Raw genomic sequence first — 15,770 nt, forward strand, 5'->3', positions numbered from 1 at the left:
GATGTAAGGAGAGCTGGTCACTGCTGTGGCTAGTGATTGGTTGCAGCCATGTCAAACCGGATGCTTACAGCAAAGGAGCACAGCAGTGCATCATAGGCCAGGAGGAGAAGGAGTGTGGAGCCAGCCCCAGGAAGCAGGTAAGTAAGCTTCCCTTTACAGGTCTGGCAAAGTATGTGTGTAGGGTGGAAGGGTTGCCAAAACGCCCCCATTCTTGCAGAACCCACTTAAAATTAGGATTAGGTAAATACAACCTTAAATAACCACACAACTGATTCCACTGTTTCATTATTTTTTTATTAAAATGAAGCCAAAATGGAAAACTCATGTGTGGAAAAACTAAGTAACCTCATGAATCAATAGCTTGTAAAATAACCTTTAGTGGCATTAACTTGAAGTAATCATTTTCTGTATGTCACATCGTTCAGCAGAAATTTTGGCCCAGTCTTCTTTACAATGTTGCTTCACTTCATTGAGGTTTGTAGGCATTTGTTTATGCACAGCTCTCTTAAAGTTGCCCCATAGAATATAAATTGGGTTGAGGTCTGGACTTTGACTTGGTCATTGCAGCACTTCGATTGTTGTCTTCAGCTTTTCTGTTGTAGATTATTGTCCTGTTGCATGACCCAGTTTTGGCCAAGCTTTAACTGTTGAATAGATGAATCACATTTGACTCTAGAAAACTTAGGAGTAGGGATGAGCGAACTCGAACTGTATAGTTCGGGTTCGTACCGAATTTTGGGGTGTCCGTGACACGGACCCGAACCCGGACATTTTCGTAAAAGTCAGGGGTTCGGGTTCGGTGTTCGTCGCTTTCTTGGCGCTTTTGTGACGCTTTCTTGGCGCTTTTTGAAAGGCTGCAAAGCAGCCAATCAACAAGCGTCATACTACTTGCCCCAAGAGGCCGTCACAGCCATGCCTACTATTGGCATGGCTGTGATTGGCCAGAGCACCATGTGACCCAGCCTCTATTTAAGCTGGAGTCACATAGCGCCGCCCGTCACTCTGCTCTGATTAGCGTAGGGAGAGGTTGCGGCTGCGACAGTAGGGCGAGATTAGGCAGATTATCTCCTCCAAAGGACTTGATTAATCCATCGATCTGCAGCTGTGCATCATTGAGCTGCTGAAATTCAAATGCTCACTGTTTTTAGGCTGCCCAGACCGTTTGTCAGTCACTTTTTTCTGGGGTGATCGGCGGCCATTTTGTGTCTTGTGCGGTGCTGCGACCAAGTGCATCCAAGCTGCGACCAAGTGCATTTAACCCTCAATGGTGTGGTTGTTTTTTGACTAAAGCCTACATCAGGGTGAAGCTGTCACACCAAGTGCATTTAACCAGCGCTATTAAAATGAAGCCAAAATGGAAAATATAGTCCATATAGTAATATTGGCCATATAGTCTGTTAATTTTTTGGCCATATACTAAATCAGGGGAAAGCTGCGCCCGTCACCAAGTGCATTTAACCAGCAATAGTCTGTTCATTTTTTGGCCATATACTACATCAGGGGCAAGCTGCGCCCGTCACCAAGTACATTTAACCCTCAGTAGTGTGGTTGGTCAAGCTGTCACACCAAGTGCATTTAACCAGCAATAGTCTGTTATTTTTTAGCCATATCCCAGTCTAATTCTGTCACTAAATCCATACCGGTCACCCAGCGCCTAAATACTAGGCCTCAAATTTATATCCCGCTAAATCTGTCGTTACCGCTGTACTGTTGTGGCTGGGCAAGTTATTTAGTGTCCGTCAAAGCACATTTTTTGTTCAGGGTTGCAATACAATTCCCAATTTAGCAATTTCATAATTTAGTGGTTTCTGCTATATCAGAGCTATTTGAAATCTATCCCTAAAAGGGTATATAATATTCAAGGTGCACATAGGGTCATTCAGAATAACTTCACACACACGCTACTGTGCATTTCCAAGTCTAATTCTGTCACTAAATCCATACCGGTCACCCAGCGCCTAAATACTAGGCCTCAAATTTATATCCCGCTAAATCTGTCGTTACCGCTGTCCTGTTGTGGATGGGCAAGTTATTTAGTGTCCGTCAAAGCACATTTTTTGTTCTGGGTTGAAATACAATTCCCAATTTAGCAATTTCATAATTTAGTGGTTTCTGCTATATCAGAGCTATTTGAAATCTATCCCTAAAAGGGTATATAATATTCAAGGTGCACATTGGGTCATTCAGAATAACTTCACACACACGCTACTGTGCATTTCCAAGTCTAATTCTGTTAGTAAATCCATACCGGTCACCCAGCGCCTAAATACTAGGCCTCAAATTTATATCCCGCTACATCTGTCGTTACCGCTGTACTGTTGTGGCTAGGCAAGTTATTTAGTGTCCGTCAAAGCACATTTTTTGTTCTGGGTTGAAATACAATTCCCAATTTAGCAATTTCATAATTTAGTGGTTTCTGCTATATCAGAGCTATTTGAAATCTATCCCTAAAAGGGTATATAATATTCAAGGTGCACATAGGGTCATTCAGAATAACTTCACACACACGCTACTGTGCATTTCCAAGTCTAATTCTGTTAGTAAATCCATACCGGTCACCCAGCGCCTAAATACTAGGCCTCAAATTTATATCCCGCTACATCTGTCGTTACCGCTGTACTGTTGTGGCTGGGCAAGTTATTTAGTGTCCGTCAAAGCACATTTTTTGTTCTGGGTTGAAATACAATTCCCAATTTAGCAATTTCATAATTTAGTGGTTTCTACTATATCAGAGCTATTTGAAATCTATCCCTAAAAGAGTATATAATATTCAAGGTGCACATAGGGTCATTCAGAATAACTTCACACACACGCTACTGTGCATTTCCAAGTCTAATTCTGTCACTAAATCCATACCGGTCACCCAGCGCCTAAATAGCAGGCCTCAAATTTATATCCCGCTAAATCTGTCGTTACCGCTGTCCTGTTGTGGATGGGCAAGTTATTTAGTGTCCGCCAAAGCACATTTTTTGTTCAGGGTTGAAATACAATTCCCAATTTAGCAATTTCATAATTTAGTGGTTTCTGCTATATCAGAGCTATTTGAAATCTATCCCTAAAAGGGTATATAATATTCAAGGTGCACATAGGGTCATTCTGAATAACTTCACACACACGCTACTGTGCATTTCCAAGTCTAATTCTGTTAGTAAATCCATACCGGTCACCCAGCGCCTAAATACTAGGCCTCAAATTTATATCCCGCTACATCTGTCGTTACCGCTGTACTGTTGTGGCTAGGCAAGTTATTTAGTGTCCGTCAAAGCACATTTTTTGTTCTGGGTTGAAATACAATTCCCAATTTAGCAATTTCATAATTTAGTGGTTTCTGCTATATCAGAGCTATTTGAAATCTATCCCTAAAAGGGTATATAATATTCAATGTGCACATAGGGTCATTCAGAATAACTTCACACACACGCTACTGTGCATTTCCAAGTCTAATTCTGTCAGTAAATCCATACCGGTCACCCAGCGCCTAAATACTAGGCCTCAAATTTATATCCCGCTGAATTTGAATACAATACATTGGGCCAAATAATATTTTTGTTGTTGTGGTGAACCATAACAATGAGGAAAACATCTAGTAAGGGACGCGGACGTGGACATGGTCGTGGTGGTGTTAGTGGACCCTCTGGTGCTGGGAGAGGACGTGGCCGTTCTGCCACATCCACACGTCCTAGTGTACCAACTACCTCAGGTCCCAGTAGCCGCCAGAATTTACAGCGATATATGGTGGGGCCCAATGCCGTTCTAAGGATGGTAAGGCCTTAGCAGGTACAGGCATTAGTCAATTGGGTGACCGACAGTGGATCCAGCACGTTCACATTATCTCCCACCCAGTCTTCTGCAGAAAGCGCACAGATGGCGCCTGAAAACCAACCCCATCAGTCTGTCACATCACCCCCATGCATATCAGGGAAACTGTCTGAGCCTCAAGTTATGCAGCAGTCTCTTATGCTGTTTGAAGACTCTGCTGTCAGGGTTTCCCAAGGGCATCCACCTAGCCCTTCCCCAGCGGTGGAAGACATAGACTGCACTGACGCACAACCACTTATGTTTCCTGATGATGAGGACATGGGAATACCACCTCAGCATGTCTCTGATGATGACGAAACACAGGTGCCAACTGCTGCGTCTTTCTGCAGTGTGCAGACTGAACAGGAGGTCAGGGATCAAGACTGGGTGGAAGACGATGCAGGGGACGATGAGGTCCTAGACCCCACATGGAATGAAGGTCGTGCCACTGACTTTCACAGTTCGGAGGAAGAGGCAGTGGTGAGACCGAGCCAACAGCGTAGCAAAAGAGGGAGCAGTGGGCAAAAGCAGAACACCCGCCGCCAAGAGACTCCGCCTGCTACTGACCGCCGCCATCTGGGACCGAGCACCCCAAAGGCAGCTTCAAGGAGTTCCCTGGCATGGCACTTCTTCAAACAATGTGCTGACGACAAGACCCGAGTGGTTTGCACGCTGTGCCATCAGAGCCTGAAGCGAGGCATTAACGTTCTGAACCTGAGCACAACCTGCATGACCAGGCACCTGCATGCAAAGCATGAACTGCAGTGGAGTAAACACCTTAAAACCAAGGAAGTCACTCAGGCTCCCCCTGCTACCTCTTCTGCTGCTGCCGCCTCGGCCTCTTCTGCTGCTGCCGCCTCGGCCTCTTCCTCCGCCTCTGGAGGAACGTTGGCACCTGCCGCCCAGCAAACAGGGGATGTACCACTAACACCACCTCCGTCACCAAGCGTCTCAACCATGTCACACGGCAGCGTTCAGCTCTCCATCTCACAAACATTTGAGAGAAAGCGTAAATTCCCACCTAGCCACCCTCGATCCCTGGCCCTGAATGCCAGCATTTCTAAACTACTGGCCTATGAAATGCTGTCATTTAGGCTGGTGGACACAGACAGCTTCAAACAGCTCATGTCGCTTGCTGTCCCACAGTATGTTGTTCCCAGCCGCCACTACTTCTCCAAGAGAGCCGTGCCTTCCCTGCACAACCAAGTATCCGATAAAATCAAGTGTGCACTGCGCAACGCCATCTGTAGCAAGGTCCACCTAACCACAGATACATGGACCAGTAAGCACGGCCAGGGACGCTATATCTCCCTAACTGCACACTGGGTAAATGTAGTGGCAGCTGGGCCCCAGGCGGAGAGCTGTTTAGCGCACGTCCTTCCGCCGCCAAGGATCGCAGGGCAACATTCTTTGCCTCCTTTTGCCACCTCCTCCTTCTCGGCTTCCTCCTCCTCTTCTTCCACCTGCTCATCCAGTCAGCCACACACCTTCACCACCAACTTCAGCACAGCCCGGGGTAAACATCAGCAGGCCATTCTGAAACTCATATGTTTGGGGGACAGGCCCCACACCGCACAGGAGTTGTGGCGTGGTATAGAACAACAGACCGACGAGTGGTTGCTGCCGGTGAGCCTCAAGCCCGGCCTGGTGGTGTGTAATAATGGGCGAAATCTCGTTGCAGCTCTGGGACTAGCCAATTTGACGCACATCCCTTGCTTGGCGCATGTGCTGAATTTGGTGGTGCAGAAGTTCATTCACAACTACCCCGACATGTCAGAGCTGCTGCATAAAGTGCGGGCCGTCTGTTCGCGCTTCCGGCGTTCACATCCTGCTGCTGCTCGCCTGTCTGCGCTACAGCGTAACTTCGGCCTTCCCGCTCACCGCCTCATATGCGACGTGCCCACCAGGTGGAACTCCACCTTGCACATGCTGGACAGACTGTGCGAGCAGCAGCAGGCCATAGTGGAGTTTCAGCTGCAGCACGCACGGGTCAGTCGCACTACAGAACAGCACCACTTCACCACCAATGACTGGGCCTCCATGCGAGACCTGTGTGCCCTGTTGCGCTGTTTCGAGTACTCCACCAACATGGCCAGTGGCGATGATGCCGTTATCAGCGTTACAATACCACTTCTATGTCTCCTTGAGAAAACACTTAGGGCGATGATGGAAGAGGAGGTGGCCCAGGAGGAGGAGGAGGAGGAGGAAGAGGGGTCATTTTTAGCACTTTCAGGCCAGTCTCTTCTGAGTGACTCAGAGGGAGGTTTTTGGCAACAGCAGAGGCCAGGTACAAATGTGGCCAGCCAGGGCCCACTACTGGAGGACGAGGAGGACGAGGATGAGGAGGAGGTGGAGGAGGATGAGGATGAAGCATGGTCACAGCGGGGTGGCACCCAACGCAGCTCGGGTCCATCACTGGTGCGTGGCTGGGGGGAAAGGCAGGACAATGACGATACGCCTCCCACAGAGGACAGCTTGACCTTACCCCTGGGCAGCCTGGCACACATGAGCGACTACATGCTGCAGTGCCTGCGCAACGACAGCAGAGTTGCCCACATTTTAACCTGTGCGGACTACTGGGTTGCCACCCTGCTGGATCCACGCTACAAAGACAATGTACCCACCTTACTTCCTGCACTGGAGCGTGATAGGAAGATGCGCGAGTACAAGCGCACGTTGGTAGACACGCTACTGAGAGCATTCCCAAATGTCACAGGGGAACAAGTGGAAGCCCAAGGCCAAGGCAGAGGAGGAGCAAGAGGTCGCCAAGGCAGCTGTGTCATGGCCAGCTCCTCTGAGGGCAGGGTTAGCATGGCAGAGATGTGGAAAACTTTTGTCAACACGCCACAGCTAACTGCACCACCACCTGATACGCAACGTGTTAGCAGGAGGCAACATTTCACTAACATGGTGGAACAGTACGTGTGCACACCCCTTCACGTACTGACTGATGGTTCGGCCCCATTCAACTTCTGGGTCTCTAAATTGCCCACGTGGCCAGAGCTAGCCTTTTATGCCTTGGAGGTGCTGGCCTGCCCGGCGGCCAGCGTTTTGTCTGAACGTGTATTCAGCACGGCAGGGGGCGTCATTACAGACAAACGCAGCCGCCTGTCTACAGCCAATGTGGACAAGCTGACGTTCATAAAAATGAACCAGGCATGGATCCCACAGGTCCTGTCCGTCCCTTGTCCAGATTAGACATTAACTACCTCCCCTTAACCATATATTATTGGACTCCAGGGCACTTCCTCATTCAATCCTATTTTTATTTTCATTTTACCATTATATTGCGAGGCTACCCAAAGTTGAATGAACCTCTCCTCTGTCTGGGTGCCGGGGCCTAAATATATGCCAATGGACTGTTCCAATGTTGGGTGACGTGAAGCCTGATTCTCTGCTATGACATGCAGACTAATTCTCTGCTGACATGAAGACAGATTCTCTGTTACGGGACCTCTCTCCTCTGCCTGGGTGCTGGGCCTAAATTTATGAAAATGGACTCTTACAGTGGTGGGTGACGTAATGCCTGATTCTCTGCTATGACATGAAGACTGATTCTCTGCTATGACATGAAGACTGATGACTTAGGGAGGAAAGACCTTTTTCAGACCCTTCACACCACCCACCATCCCCATTAACACACGTAGACCGTAATTGTTGGTGTAAAGGCCATAGCAGCCGTTTATTAAACAGCCAAAATACTCCACCATCATTTTTAAATTATACATTAATAAATATCAACCAATAAACACAAACATGTAAATACACTGTAATAATAACATTCACTTATTGGAAGGATCCTAGAAGGCAACCCTAGCAAGCTGCGATCTTCACTCCACACATCTCCATCCTTACCCTCGGCCGCACTCGCCGACCCAAGGGCACCAAATCCTCCAGAACCATATATTCCTCCACCCCTGCAGGCCTTCCAGCCCAACAGGAGCCCCCAGCTTTCAGCTTACCGAACCACATAGATGCACGTTCCAACGTGTCATGCACCTACTAAACATAGTATTGCCTTCCAGGACCCCCCTGTTAACCAGCCCCTCTGCTATGACATAAGAAACAAACATACAAATAAAGGGCGGGAGGGTGGGCAACTTCTCCGGAACTATGATGGCCTCTGATGCCGCCCCCTTCACCACCCTGCATATAAACGGCCCGCGAAAATGCAGCACCGCCCCCCCCCCTGTACGTCCCCAGCATCACTCCACCCACCTACTAAATTAACCCCATCCTGGTCTTCAGCTTCCCCCCTCAGTCAGTTTTCACTGCGCTACGTCTGCGCCCCGCTCCGTTGTCCCTATGACTTAGGGAGGAAAGACCTTTTTCAGACCCTTCACACCACCCACCATCCCCATTAACACACGTAGACCGTAATTGTTGGTGTAAAGGCCATAGCAGCCGTTTATTAAACAGCCAAAATACTCCACCATCATTTTTAAATTATACATTAATAAATATCAACCAATAAACACAAACATGTAAATACACTGTAATAATAACATTCACTTATTGGAAGGATCCTAGAAGGCAACCCTAGCAAGCTGCGATCTTCACTCCACACATCTCCATCCTTACCCTCGGCCGCACTTGCCGACCCAAGGGCACCAAATCCTCCAGAACCATATATTCCTCCACCCCTGCAGGCCTTCCAGCCCAACAGGAGCCCCCAGCTTTCAGCTTACCGAACCACATAGATGCACGTTCCAACGTGTCATGCACCTACTAAACATAGTATTGCCTTCCAGGACCCCCCTGTTAACCAGCCACAGACGCACATCGGGGACACCTCACCTATGGGCGTCCCGCCACACCCTGAATGCTGTCTCCAAACCATCCTGCAGCCCTAGAGCCCACAAATCAATGCCAATCTCATTCAAATGCACCCCGTCCGACCGAAGGAACTGAGGCGACGCCACCTCCAACTCCCTATGTCGGACCACAAAACCACCTTGCCTGCGCACAAAACGCCCCACCTCCTTATTCAACTTCGCCCTAGCCTTGTTGATCCGATCCACCCACCTCGCAAAACGCCACGAACTCCTGGCTACCACCTCCGACCACACTACCAACAAATCCGGGAATTCCGCCATCAGACGCAACAAATCCAGCTTGATGTCCCTGATCACATCCCTCGAGCGACGAACGCCCAAGTCGTTCCCGCCCACGTGCAAAATCACAATATCCGTGCACCTATCCAATGAGACAAAAGCATGAAATTCAGGCAACACGCGGCCCCACAACATACCCCGGACCCCAATCCACCGGACCTGCAACTCATCCGGCTGGAACCCCAACTGCCGACCACTTCACATCCGCTCTCAACGCTCCCCAGTACACATATGTATGGCCAAAAATCCACGCCAAACAAGCACGCGAACCTGCAAAACATGAAGGAAACGATTACCCCACATGAAGAAAACAAACATAACAACCCCAGCTCACTCCCCCCACCAACCTTACAACAAATGAGGCCAAATATATGACCGAAAACACGCAGACTCCCACCGGCCAATCCGCATGATCGCATCCTCACCCAAACCCCATCTAGCAGCCTCCGTCGCCGCACCAATGCGAAAAGAATGAGACGCAAACTCACTCGCCACCAAACCCGCCGCCGTCAAACATTTACGAAAAACCGCCACAAACTGATAACGGGACAAGGCCGAGCCATCCTGATGCACCAGCAATCCCGCCCCTCCAAGCGGTCGACGGGCCACATACTCTTCCACACAGCGAACCGGCACACCACTGATCCAGACAAAGGTCGCAACAAAATACACACCCCCTTACCCACCTGATCCGTCTTGGACCTGCGTAACACACACCGCAAACCCTCCGCACCAAAGCTCACATCCTCCCGTAATAAACCACCTCCACGCACCCGACTGACCGCTACCAGCTCTGAAACCCGGAACGCCCCAAAGAAAGCCAAGGAAAAAGCTGCACGAAATAAACACACCTCATACCCCGACTCGCACACACACCCCACCTTATCCCATAACAACTGCAGAACCTGAAAAGACACCGGACGCCGGGAATCCTTCCTCACCACACTGCGACGATACCCTTTTAAGGCTTGCCTCACCAAAAAACTCCGAGACACATCCGCCAACCCCCGCATTCGTAACCAAAAAGCCACCGCCGCAACCCTCTTAGTAGCAACAGAAAAAGACAAACCATCGCTAAACGACTGACCTACGAAATAAACCAGCAAAGAATGGAAATCTCCAACCCCCTTACAGCCCCCCACCTGCTCAATCAAACGCTCCCAGTGCGACCACACAGCAGAATAAGCCAACCACGTACCGCTACTCACGGACCGCCGAACCAGATCTACCGAGACCCCAAAGCCACGCTCCAGAGCCACTGAGGACACAGCAGACCCGACACCTCCGCTCCCGGCACCAAACTGCGAAAACGATCCCACTGGAAACGAGAAAGAGCATCAGCAATAGAATTATCAACCCCAGGTACATGAACCGCCACAAAACACGCATTTAACTTTAAACCGTTCAAAACCAAGTGACGAAGCAACCGCACCACCGGGGGCGAATTCGCTGACTGACTATTCACCGCCTGCACCACCCCCAAATTGTCACAACAAAACCGCACCCTCTTATTTCGCAACAAATCCCCCCACAACTCAGTCGCCAAAACAATAGGGAACAACTCCAATAAGGCCAAATTCCCCAACAAACCAGCCACCCTCCATTCCACCGGCCACGCACCCACGCTCCATTGACCCTGACAAAAAGCCCCGTAACCACAGGAACCAGACGCATCCGTAAACAACTCCAAATCCACATTACAAACGAGCGCCTCCATCCATACCGACCGACCGTTAAAGTCCCTCAAAAAACGCTCCCACACTTCCAGATCCGCACGCACCTCCGCAGACAACCGCACAAAATGAAACGGGGCCTTCACACCTGCTGTGGCCATAGCCAAACGTCTACAGAAAACCCTACCCATAGGCAAAATCCTACAGGCAAAATTTAACTTCCCCAAAACAGACTGCACCCGTCTAAGCTGCACCTTCTTCGCCATCCGCAACCAACCCACCTCACCACGCAAATCCTCCACCTTATCCAAAGGCAACCGACACTCCATGGCTACGCTATCGATCTCAATCCCCAAAAACCGCATTGTTGTAGACGGGCCCTCAGTCTTCTCCCGTGCCAAAGGCACCCCAAAACTAGCGGACACTCGCTCCATGGTGTGCAACAACACAGAACACACCCTGGACCCAGCCGGCCCTAAAAACAAAAAATCATCTAGGTAATGCAAAACAGAACTCCAACCCGCCTCCTGCCGCACAACCCATTCCAGAAAAGAACTAAACGTCTCAAACAGTGAACACGAGATAGCACATCCCATAGGCAAACAACAATCCACAAAAAACTGCCCCTCCCATTTAAAACCCAACAAACGAAAACTAGCCGGATGAATCGGCAACAAGCGAAAAGCAGCCTCAATGTCCGTCTTAGCTAACAACGCACCCCGCCCAAAAAGACGGACCCACTTCACCGCCTCATCAAAGGACGTGTACGAAACCGAGCATAACTCATCATCAATGCCGTCGTTGACCGAACACCCCGCCGGGTATGACAAATTATGAATTAACCGAAATTTGTTAGGCTCCTTCTTCGGGACCAACCCCAAAGGAGAAACCCGCAAATCCGGCAACGGACACTCGCCAAATGGGCCTACCACCCTCCCAGCTGCCACCTCCTTCGCAATCTTTTCCGAAACCACCTCCGGCCGCATCAACGCTGACGACAAATTACGCCCAGCTATACCCGCTCCAACCGCCGAACACGGAATCCTAAAACCGTCCCTAAACCCAGCCAGCAATAAAGCCGCCGCCTCCCTATTTGGATATCTCTCTAGAAACGGCTCCATCACGTCCACCCTCACCGGGGTCACCCCTCTTCTGCGCAACCTCAAAACCCCTTCCCCGTCCCCGCTTGAAACACCGCGTAAAGCTATGGGCACCTCCGCAGCCCGAGCACTCATGCTTGAAGCGACAATCGGACAGGTATTTACAGTGACCCTCGTTGAACTGCCAACAACAACCCTTTCGGACCCCCCCAGCTGACTCTGACGCCGAGGGACCCCCGGCCGCCCCACGAAAGGGCTGACTCACACCCTTTGGGGCCGTCATCAAACGCATCCACAGACCTATATCCTTATGGTCCCAACGAATACTAGGCCTGACCGCCTTCCTCTGGCGAAACTGCTCATCATACCTGAGCCACGCCACCCCACCATACGTCCGGTACGCCTCCCCAATGGCATCCATGTAGCAAAACAGAGCCGAACAGTGTTCCGGCGCCTTTTCGCCCACCACACTGGCTAGAATAGCAAACGCCTGCAGCCAATTTTGGAAAGTACGCGGGATCAACCTGTACCTCCGCTTCTCCTCCTCCTCCTTCTTACTCTCGTCCGGTTTCACCCTGTCCAATTGAAACTTATCCAACGGAAGCAGCGAGAAAATCTCCACATACTCATCCTTCCAAATTTTTTCCCTGACCTCCACCTTCAAATGGGCCCCCAACGGCCCTTCAAAGCACACATAGACTTCACCCTTGGCCGCGTCCGCTAACCTGACCTCATCTCCAGCACCCTGACCCCCACTACCTCCAGCGACTGCAACCGCCGCCTGCACCCCCCCCGACTGCAGAAGGGCCCCCCACAGCAGCCGCACAACACCGCTCCGCGTCCCCAACCGCAGGCGCAGCAGCCCAAACTGCGGCCGGGGACGACTCCGCCCCGGACTTCCATTGCGATAACAAAGTCCACATACCCGCCAATAAATCTCGCGCTAAACTGTCACCCCCCGCCTGACCCCCCCCCACCCCCCCAACTGGGCCCGGACCCGACATCGTCTCACCTGGCCGTCCCTGGGACGTTCCCCCAGCAGCCGCCGACCGCACCGATTGCACCTCTCTGCGAAGACTCCATCGCCGACCCAGACGTAGCAGGACATGCGCCGACAGCATCGTCCCTCCGGTCCCCGACCTCCCAAGCCTCCTGGCTGAGTTCACCATCCTCCAGCGCTTGACCCTCGACGAAACCCCCACCAACATCCCATTGGCGAGGTTGCACCGTAGCATCATCCCTGTCGACAGACCCACCTCCTGGCGGCCGTGGACCATAGGCATCATCCGCTGCAGTCCCACCAAAAACCAGCTCCACAGAAGTCACTCCATGAGCCGCATCTGACCTGCGCACATTCCTGCAGTCCACCAGCTGCACTGAGGGCGGAGCCAAGCCCGTTCCCCCAGCAAGCGCACTCCGCTGAACCTCTCTGCCTGGCACCTCAAAGGCACCAGCAGGTGGCGACATCCCAGATCCATTACGCAGCTGCGCACCTGACCCCCGCCGCTGGCCAGCAGACCGGGACCGCAGGGCCGCCCTCCTACCCCCAGTCGAGTCTCCCGCCGCCGCACCAACGCCCGCTGACCGAGCCGCCTCCAACTCCGGACTCTGCGCTGCCTCAGCACACCTCCTGCGCTCAGCCGCCGCCGCCCGATCCTCACCCAGGGTAAGTGAGACCGCACTGCAGATGCCATCGACACCGCCAGCCACTCGAGACCCAAGGCCCTGTCCGCCCGCCCGCGCCTCACCCCGCTCCACCGCATCGCGCCGCGCACTCCTGGCCCGACCGCGCAGCCTCCCTACCTCGTCCCCTCTGCACTTCCGACGCATCTGCGCAACGCCGCGCCGAACTCCGACCGCTGCGCCGGCACACCGGACCATCAGCCGCGCCACCCGGGGCAAAGGAAGGGTTAACCGTGGGGCTCCCAAGCCGGCGCCTCGACCGGGGAGTCACCTCCGGACTCAAGCGCTCCGGAGGGACGGATCTCCTCGCCCTCACTCTGCCAGCCACCGCCACCGGAGGAACAACCGGGGCCCCCACCGCCGCTTGCAGACTACTCACGAGCCAGTCGGAGCCATGCTGCTCCGCCGCTGCACGCACCGCCGCCAACAATTCCTCAAGCGCCGACATGCCTCAACACTACGCCTACAGCTACCAACACAACCGCAACTGCTCCCAACTTCTCCGGAACTATGATGGCCTCTGGTGCCGCCCCCTTCACCACCCTGCATATAAACGGCCCGCGAAAATGCAGCACCGCCCCCCCCCCCCCCTGTACGTCCCCAGCATCACTCCACCCACCTACTAAATTAACCCCATCCTGGTCTTCAGCTTCCCCCCTCAGTCAGTTTTCACTGCGCTACGTCTGCGCCCCGCTCCGTTGTCCCTATTCTCTGCTGACATGAAGCCAGATTGTCTGTTACGGGACCTCTCTCCTCTGCCTGGGTGCTGGGCCTAAATTTATGACAATGGACTGTTGCAGTGGTGGCTGACGTGAAGCCTGATTCTCTGCTATGACATGCAGACTGATTCTCTGCTGACATGAAGCCAGATCCTCTGTTACGGGACCTCTCTCCTCTGCCTGGGTGCTGGGCCTAAATTTATGAAAATGGACTGTTGCAGTGGTGGGTGACGTGAAGCCTGATTCTCTGCTATGATATGAAGACTGATTCTCTGCTGACATGAAGCCAGATCCTCTGTTACGGGACCTCTCTCCTCTGCCTGGGTGCTGGGCCTAAATTTATGAAAATGGACTGTTGCAGTGGTGGGTGACGTGAAGCCTGATTCTCTGCTATGATATGAAGACTGATTCTCTGCTGACATGAAGCCAGATCCTCTGTTACGGGACCTCTCTCCTCTGCCTGGGTGCTGGGCCTAAATATCTGACAATGGACTGTTGCATTGGTGGCTGACGTGAAGCCTGATTCTCTGCTATGACATGCAGACTAATTCTCTGCTGACATGAAGCCAGATTGTCTGTTACGGGACCTCTCTCCTCTGCCTGGGTGCTGGGCCTAAATATATGCCAATGGACTGTTGCAGTGGTGGCTGACGTGAAGCCTGATTCTCTGCTATGACATGCAGACTAATTCTCTGCTGACATGAAGCCAGATTGTCTGTTACGGGACCTCTCTCCTCTGCCTGGGTGCTGGGCGTAAATATATGCCAATGGACTGTTGCAGTGGTGGCTGACGTGAAGCCTCATTCTCTGCTATGACATGCAGACTAATTCTCTGCTGACATGAAGCCAGATTGTCTGTTACGGGACCTCTCTCCTCTGCCTGGGTGCTGGGCCTAAATATCTGACAATGGACTGTTGCATTGGTGGCTGACGTGAAGCCTCATTCTCTGCTATGACATGCAGACTAATTCTCTGCTGACATGAAGCCAGATTGTCTGTTACGGGACCTCTCTCCTCTGCCTGGGTGCTGGGCCTAAATTTATGAAAATGGACTCTTACAGTGGTGGGTGACGTGAAGCCTGATTCTCTGCTGACATGAAGCCAGATTGTCTGTTACAGGACCTCTCTCCTCTGCCTGGGTGCTGGGCCTAAATTTATGAAAATGGACTGTTGCAGTGGTGGGTGACGTGAAGCCTGATTCTCTGCTATGATATGAAGACTGATTCTCTGCTGACATGAAGCCAGATCCTCTGTTACGGGACCTCTCTCCTCTGCCTGGGTGCTGGGCCTAAATATCTGACAATGGACTGTTGCATTGGTGGCTGACGTGAAGCCTGATTCTCTGCTATGACATGCAGACTAATTCTCTGCTGACATGAAGCCAGATTGTCTGTTACGGGACCTCTCTCCTCTGCCTGGGTGCTGGGCCTAAATTTATAAAAATGGACTGTTGCAGTGGTGGGTGACGTGAAGCCTGATTCTCTGCTATGACATGAAGACTGATTCTCTGCTGACATGAAGCCAGATTGTCTGTTACGGGACCTCTCTCCTCTGCCTGGGTGCCGGGGCCTAAATATCTGAGAATGGACTGTTCCAGTGGTGGGTGACGGGAAGCCAGATTCTCTGCTATGGGACCTCTCTCCAATTGATTTTGGTTAATTTTTATTTATTTAATTTTTATTT

The sequence above is a fragment of the Bufo gargarizans genome, chromosome 4, assembly GCF_014858855.1.
Source record: "Bufo gargarizans isolate SCDJY-AF-19 chromosome 4, ASM1485885v1, whole genome shotgun sequence".
In the NCBI taxonomy this organism is placed as follows: Eukaryota; Metazoa; Chordata; class Amphibia; order Anura; family Bufonidae; genus Bufo; species Bufo gargarizans.